Source organism: Myotis brandtii, unplaced genomic scaffold (genome assembly GCF_000412655.1).
Source record: "Myotis brandtii unplaced genomic scaffold, ASM41265v1 scaffold670, whole genome shotgun sequence".
Lineage (NCBI taxonomy): Eukaryota > Metazoa > Chordata > Mammalia > Chiroptera > Vespertilionidae > Myotis > Myotis brandtii.
In genome coordinates this window covers 464,367-472,556 of record NW_005370611.1, presented here as the reverse complement: position 1 = coordinate 472,556, position 8,190 = coordinate 464,367, and the positions used below count along the sequence as shown (strand labels likewise).

The 8,190-nt window shown below is 45.6% G+C and overlaps 1 long non-coding RNA gene across 1 annotated transcript; it reads left to right on the top strand.

Annotated features, from left to right (window-relative positions):
• The first annotated feature begins 1,750 nt into the window (after window positions 1–1,750).
• LOC106723890 lies at window positions 1,751–7,901 on the top strand. Its single transcript, XR_001359629.1, has 3 exons — window positions 1,751–1,803; window positions 5,729–5,967; window positions 7,888–7,901. It is a non-coding gene; the product is annotated as an uncharacterized LOC106723890 (long non-coding RNA).
• Window positions 7,902–8,190: the final 289 nt, after the last annotated feature.

Below are 8,190 nucleotides of genomic sequence, written 5' to 3'. Positions count from 1 at the left end.
GCTGTCGTTTTTATTTTCTTTTGTATCACTTTACCCTCCCATATTTTGCCAGGAGGGAAAATATAAGCTTGAAAAAAACCTATTTTTATTTAAAAGAGGGGAAAGTCTTTTTTTAAAAAATATATTTTATTGATTTTTTTTACAGAGAAGAAGGGAGAGGGATAGAGAGTTAGAAACATCGATGAGAGAGAAACATCAATCAGCTGCCTCCTGCACACCTCCTACTGGGGATGTGCCTGCAACCAAGGTATATGCCCTTGACCGGAATCGAACCTGGGACCTTTCAGTCCGCAGGCCGACGCTCTCTCCACTGAGCCAAACCGGTTAGGTCTAGAGGGGAAAGTCTTGATCGAATGACTTAAAGATCCACACAGAAGGGCAGTTGGAAGAGGACCTCTACTGCCGTGCTGGAATCTTCTCCCCACTCTGCCTACATCAGACCCAGTCGAGAACTGGCGCTCAGTGCTAAAAACATCAGAGTACACGTGCTTGCCCAAATTGTCGCTTGAGCTGGGGTGTATTTTTGGTCTGATTTATTTGGCACTTGTAAATCACCTTTGTTTTATGAGTTTTAAAAAACTGAGATGTGGATCAGATCCTAACCAGATCCTAGCCAGAACTTCGCTGGAGTTCCGGACCAGAACTTCGCTGAGGGTAAGTAAGGGCTGGCATCCAGCACAATGCAGGTTAAATTAAATGTGACCTAAATTTTACCTTCAATTCATCTGCTGCCCAGGCATTAGGGATACATAATGATTTGCAAAACCACAAATGGAGGTTTACCTTCATTGCTGTCTATTTCATCAAGAATCCCGCAGGAGATTTTTTTTTGTAGAGTGTATTTGTTCAAAAGCATGAAGAAACAAGATACATAAATAATTAGAGACTACTTTGGGAAGAAATAATTGGTACTGGAATGTTTAAAAACCTCTGGAAGGTGAAATGTATTATATTATGCATGCATTAGCACAGAAAATAAAACTCTGGTGTGTGTCAAAAAAAAAACAAACAACAAAAAAAAACTGAGATGTGTAAAGGTGCCATATTTTAACCTCCTCTTGGAAATAAGCACCCACCTCTGGATTGCATTGGGTTGTTTATGTATGCCCTTGTGCGTGGAACTAGCACTGTGTAAAGTCAGTTAAACAAACATGGCCCCTGCCCTCAGAAATGCACAAATATGTTGGTCTTTCGGGAAGATAATGCAGGGAACCCAAAACTAGTGTAAGAATTCAGCTCCTGTGCAGGTCGCTGTAAAGACAGCACACCTTGCAAATAGAAGACACACAAATGTTTGCTGGACATAAGAGTGAGATTTTGTTTCAATGAACCTGTATGTCCAGTGTAATGTAGCACTCGGGGTATCAATGTAAGAAATGTTTCTATGAACAAGAAGAAGAAAAAAGAAAAGAAAAGACACAGAAATACATACACTTTCCCAGAGTTCATACTTTGGTAAAACACAAGCCAGGAATACATTGGTCAAATATTTACAAGACACAGAAGCATTGTAGTTAATAATTTTAATGTTAGGGCTCACTGACATCTAAGTGGGAACTTAGTGATAGTTGAGAAATCAATAGAGCTGTACAAATTAATAAGTTTTTTAAAATATATATTTTTTGGTTTTAGAGAGGAAGAGAGAGGGAGAGAGAGAGAGAAACATCAATGATGAGAGAGAATCATCGATCAAGCCGCCAACCCAGGCATGTGCCCTTGACTGGAATCGAACCTGAGAGAGACTCTTTAGTCCGCAAGCCGACACTCTATCTACAGAGCCAAACTGGGTTAGGGCTAAAATTAGTAAGTTTTATGAGCAAATGTATTGTTTACTTTGCTAGATTGATCATATATATTAAATCTCTTGGGAAAAAAACTGATATAAGTACCTGGGTATATAGTTATAACTATTATTTGCTGTTTTTTGTTTGTTTGTTTGTTTGTTTTAAAGAAAAGAGACAGGGTTCCCGGGAGACCCTAGAACAGCTGGCATTCGCTGGCCTTGTAGTGACTGATTATTGGGCTGATGTCAGGCAATATTCCGTCACCATCTCCACATGCCCGGTGCCCTTTCCAACGTATGCAGGGAACTTGGCAGGCTTAATCTCCAGCCACTCTTTTTGGGTTCTTCCCTCTCTCTCTGTATCTGCGGATGGTCCTTAGTTATTTCCCACTCCCATTTACCAGGATTCAGCTCTGCCTTGGCCTCCTGATTCTCATTTGGGGTGGGAAGCGGGGTTGGAGGGTGGGGGTTGGAGAATAGATCTATTCTGTGGCATACGCAATCAGGTGCAACACTGAAGTCATTGCGGCCGACATTTCTCAATGTTTGCTCTAGCAGAGATAGGGAGCCAGGGCTGATCTCTTGTTCCAGGGGACTGACAACCATGTTGTCAACAGAAGGCCATGAATCTACTCAGCCTCAGGTCTGGAGGGCAGGAGGCTTGCAGGGCAGTTCAGTCCAGTCTTCCTTTGCTCATTCACTTGGCAAATCGACTCCTTCAAGTTTAAGCTCGAGGGTCGACAAAGTTCCCTCTCCTCCTCTGGGCTTAGCCGGCACCGCCTACAGATCTGCACAGTGGCAATCATTGGTTTACCAGCCTGTCCCTTATCTGTCCATCCCAGGCATCTGCCACCGTGCTTGTCATGTCAAGGACACTCAATAAGTGTCAACAGAACAGAAGCCAACCAGAGCAGGTTGGCTCTGCCTTCTCTCTGCCACTTGAGATAATGTAGGGCAGAAAACAAAATGGCCCAGTTAACCAGGGGGTCCCTTTGGTCACAAAAGATTTTCGTTGCTTTATTAACTACCCCTTAAGTCCCATCAACATAAGGTAGGATGTTTTAGGGGTTATGAGGTAGCCTGATGGATAAGAGTGCAGATGCCTTGGCCTGAGTTTTGACTCTGCCATTTAGTAGCTGTGTGATCTTGGGCGAGTTCCTTAACCTTTCTGTGCCCTCTAATTCGGTTCTGTCCCATGCTCCTTGCGAATGTACCCCATGCACAAGACTCGTCGTAATGGCAAAACTACTCCAAACCAGTGTCCTGATAGTGATATGTTTTCATGAAGGACATTCCTTCCTAAAATGAGCAACAGACCGCTCCTGGGTGAAATGAGAATAGATCTATTCTGTGGCATACGCAATCAGGTGCAACACTGAAGTCATTGCGGCCGACATTTCTCAATGTTTGCTCTAGCAGAGATAGGGAGCCAGGGCTGATCTCTTGTTCCAGGGGACTGACAACCATGTTGTCAACAGAAGGCCATGAATCTACTCAGCCTCAGGTCTGGAGGGCAGGAGGCTTGCAGGGCAGTTCAGTCCAGTCTTCCTTTGCTCATTCACTTGGCAAATCGACTCCTTCAGGTTTAAGCTCGAGGGTCGACAAAGTTCCCTCTCCTCCTCTGGGCTTAGCCGGCACCGCCTACAGATCTGCACAGTGGCAATCATTGGTTTACCAGCCTGTCCCTTATCTGTCCATCCCAGGCATCTGCCACCGTGCTTGTCATGTCAAGGACACTCAATAAGTGTCAACAGAACAGAAGCCAACCAGAGCAGGTTGGCTCTGCCTTCTCTCTGCCACTTGAGATAATGTAGGGCAGAAAACAAAATGGCCCAGTTAACCAGGGGGTCCCTTTGGTCACAAAAGGTTTTCGTTGCTTTATTAACTACCCCTTCAGTCTCATCAACATAAGGTAGGATGTTCTAGGGGTTATGAGATAGCCTGATGGATAAGAGTGCAGATGCCTTGGCCTGAGTTTTGACTCTGCCATTTAGTAGCTGTGTGATCTTGGGCAAGTTCCTTAACCTTTCTGTGCCCTCTAATTCGGTTCTGTCCCATGCTCCTTGCGAATGTACCCCACGCACAAGACTCTTCGTAATGGCAAAACCACTCCAAACCAGTGTCCTGATAGTGATATGTTTTCACGAAGGACATTCCTTCCCAAAATGAGCAACAGACCGCTCCTGGGTGAAATCCCAGCTGTTTCTGCAGAATCACTTTGGAGGATGAGAGATATTCGATTGAGATTCAGTGGTAACCTTCTTTGGTTTGGTTTGATTTTTTGGGGAGACCGCTCCTGGGTGAAATCCCAGCTGTTTCTGCAGAATTACTTTGGAGGATGAGATATTCGATTGAGATTCAGTGGTAACCTCAGCACAGATGTCTTTGGTTTGGTTTGATTTTTTTTGGAAGTAACCTGTTATTCTTCCTTTTTAAAAATTAAGATACAATGTCCAAACAGTAAAATGCACTCTTTTGGTGTACAATTCTTCAGTCTTTTGTCATATAACCAGCATCACAATCAAGATATGGAACAATTCCTTCGTCCTCCCAAATTCCCACACGGAACCATCCCTTCTTCCAGCCCCAACCCCTGGGAAACCACTGATCTGTTTTCTATCCTTGTAATGCTGCCTTTTCCAGAACAAGAGTGAGATCCTTTAAAATAAATTAATAAATTAATAGCTTTCTAATTTCTCCTATAAAACCTGTAAGGTCCTATAGCTGTAACCTCTGAAATTATTGCTCCCTCAAACCGTCTCTCCGCAGGACTCTCAGATGAGGGCCAAGGGAATGGCTGGATTTGCAGGTCCTTGGGTGAGAGGAGGCAGAGTGTGTGTAAAGCCCCTGAAGAGTGGGCTCACTTCCTGGGGGTGGCTGCGGAGGACTCCCCACCAGAGCCCCAGTCTGTACAGACTCAACCAGAAGAACAGCTGCTTACACCTTATCTGCATGTCTGTTTGTCCTTCTGGTCTGCACCCAAAAGCAGAGTTGAGTGACCCTGCTGACCCATGGCCAGCAGCACATTGCTTTGTGGGATGTTTTAGTTTTGAGTGGGGGTCAGTTCTGATGCAGATGCGCGCTCCCACCCCTTTCTGTCCGAAGGCATTCGTCGGTGGCAGCCTGGGCTGGGAAACAAATTGCCCCATGTTAAGCCAGGAGTCCTATTCAGTCCTCTCAGTAGCAAGTCTGGAGCGCTTTCTCTCTTACTCCGTCCCGGCAACCTCTGCTCTGCTCGCAGCAGCCCGCTCACCTGGCTCTGCCTGGAACATGCCAGGTGTAGTCCTGCCTCAAGGCCTTTGACCTTGCTGTTCCCTCTGCCTAGAATGCTTGTCGCCCCCGGCCCCATCCACAGGACTCATTCTCTCTCCTCATTCCTATCTCCCATTAAATGTCACTATGTGGTGGTTGGAGGGGGCAGCATTCCGATGATCATACACTTCTAATCCCACACCCTGCTTCATGTTTCTTTACGACATTGATGGCTCCTACCATATGTTTCTCTGTTCATTGCTTTTCTACCCCCAAAAGGAACATCAGTTCCAGGAAGGTGGGGGCTTGGTTTGATTCCCTCATTACTGTATGTCCAGCACTCGGAGCAGAGCCTGGCTCATAAACACTTGTTCAATGAGTGTATTCATGGAAGTTGGTTGCAGAACTCTTGCTGTGGAAGAGCTTTAAGTGATCAGTAGGCACTATGCCCCGCCTCTCCAGGGTTGACTTGGTTCAAACCTGAATTCTGTTATCTTGTCTCATTTTTTTTTTCATTCTCTCTGCCAGTCCTCCAGCTGAGAGAGGTGTGTATCCCGTGGTCCTCTTCTCAAACACGACAGTCCCGCTGTGTTTCATCACTGTTTTGTGCAGGGTCTTGAGAGAACTCAATGTTCCCAGGCTTGGGTGGTTCCCTGTGGTTTGGCCCCATGAATGGTTCTCTCCCATCCACAGATGCCAGCAGTGAACCTGGATAAAGTCTGTGGAGTTACATCACCTCTGGCACTTGTTTCGAGGCAGCATGCTGAAGGGGTGGCCTTGAGGCCTCATTGGGGGATGGCAGCAACAAACCCTTTAACCTTTGGAACATCTGATACTTCTTGGCCGAGAGAATTCTTCAGAATGGCAGAGCCATGGAGATCTATCCGGGACTTTCTACAGCACAGAAGCCAGGCTCAGCACCTGCCTTGTCTGTAAGGAAGACCCCGTAAGGCACAGGGCAGGGGGTGCTTAAGTTTGTGCTGTGCTACAAGCAGCTGCTCTTCTGCATGGGAAGTCCTATCTTGTGGCTCAGACATCTCGCTGCAGAGGAAAATGTAGGCCTGAGTAAAAAGCTGAAGGCTTTTTTGGGTCTCATAAGCTCAGGAGTCCCCCAAAAGCTCAGGAAAAGAGAGAAAGGTTATGTAATTCATGTCATCATTAAAACTATCCCTTTATCATTAAAACTATCCCTTTATCATTAAAACTATCCCTTTAGTTGGCTGCTCAGAGATCAGACTGGATGCGAAAGGAATCCCTCTCTCTACGTACACTATATCTATATATCCTCCTCTTATTCACAGAACTAGTTAGACCTTCACGAGAGACTGAGCTCCATTTTTCCAAGAAGGACAAGGAAATTACAAAAAAACAAGTTGCTCAGCTTGGAAAATAAAAAACGGATGCTTTCTTGAGCATATGAACGATTCACTGTGCAGCAGAATACCTTCTTCTTCTTCTTCTTCTTCTTCTTCTTCTTCTTTCTTCTTTCTTCTTTCTTCTTTCTTCTTTCTTCTTTCTTCTTTCTTCTTTCTTCTTTCTTCTTTCTTCTTTCTTTCTTCTTCTTTCTTCTTTCTTCTTTCTTCTTTCTTCTTTCTTCTTTCTTCTTTCTTCTTTCTTCTTTCTTCTTCTTCCTCTTTTATTTATGTCTTTACACTTATTGTGCCACGAATTCACAGGGGATGGGTTCCAGCATCTCAGGCTCCTTTCCATTGGTTCTCACAAAGTGTGCTTCTCTGGGTGGAGTGGGCAGTTGCTTCAGGTGAGCCCTGGTACCTTTCTCTTTGGCTTCCTTCTTTCTCTGATGATTTCCTTCACACGTTTAGGAAGCTATCTCAGCTCTTAGAGCGCTTCATATGCTCCATATGTGCTTTAATTCTCTTGGCAAGAATCTTGCCCTTAACTTGTTTGTTCACAACAATGCCCACCACATGCTGGGTGACCTTGTAGACTCTTCCGGTTTTGCCAGGGGAACATTTGGGGGCACTCCTTTTTGAACAGTGCCATTCCCTTGGTGACTACATCACCACCTTTCTTGCAGATGCGCACGTATGTGGCCAAAGGAACAACTCCATGTTTCCTAAAAGGCCTGGAGAACATATAGCAGGGGCCTCTCCTCTTTCCCCTTGTGTTGGTCATTTTGGTTAATTACCGGAAGATGGCATCCTGGCCCCCCAAAAAGTGCTACATCTGTTCTTGAAAAGTGCTGAAACAGGTGACTGAGTGCTGTGTTCAAAACAGGATAGAGACCCATGCGTACAGGGTGGCTTCACACTGATGGCTTTCCGGGATTATTCCAATCCCCTTCGCACACAGGGTTCTGTGATCCAGGTGAGTGGGATTTTTACTGCCGGACACTTTTGGTTGTGGTCCTCCAGCAGGAAACAGATGGTGCATACAAACTAGGCAATTTGAAGATGGTTTAATGAAGGAAATGGAGGGGTTCTGAGATGAGATAATTTATTTTGGATCTCTTGTGGTTCTGAGGGGTGACTGGGAATAGTGGGGTGGATCTTGCTTGTAATTTCTCATGTTGTCATAGTCATCTTGGTAGGGTGCACTCTGAAGGCTCCGATGGGCTAAACTCCCCAGCTGGCTTCCTCACCCACCTGCCTGGTACCTCTGCGCTTCCCTAGGTCCTTCTCCAGCAGAATAAACTGGATTCTTACATGGAGGCTCAGGGTCCCAAGAGCAGGAAGCAGAAGCTGGTAGACCAGTTAAGAACTAGATCCAGAACTGACACGGTACATTTCCCTCAACTTGGTCAAAACAGAGTCACAGAGTGTGCCCAGATTTATAAGGGTGGAGAAATAGACTCCACCTTTTTTTCCCCCATAGATTTTTATTGATTTCAGAGAGGAAGGGAGAGGGAGAGAGAGATAGAAACATCAATGATGAGAGAGAATCATTGATAGGCTGCCTCCTGCACACCCCCTACTGGGGATCGAGCCGACAACTCAGGCATGTGTCCTTGACTGGAATTGAACCCGGGACCCTTCTGTCCACAGGCTGACACTCTATCCACTGAGCCAAACCAGCTAGGGCTAGACTCCACCTCTCAATGGAGAAATGGCAAAGCCACATTGTTGAAGAGCATGTGGAGTGGGAGTATTGTAGCCATTTGTGGGACTTAGGGTGTGAGTAGGGGGTGAAGAAAT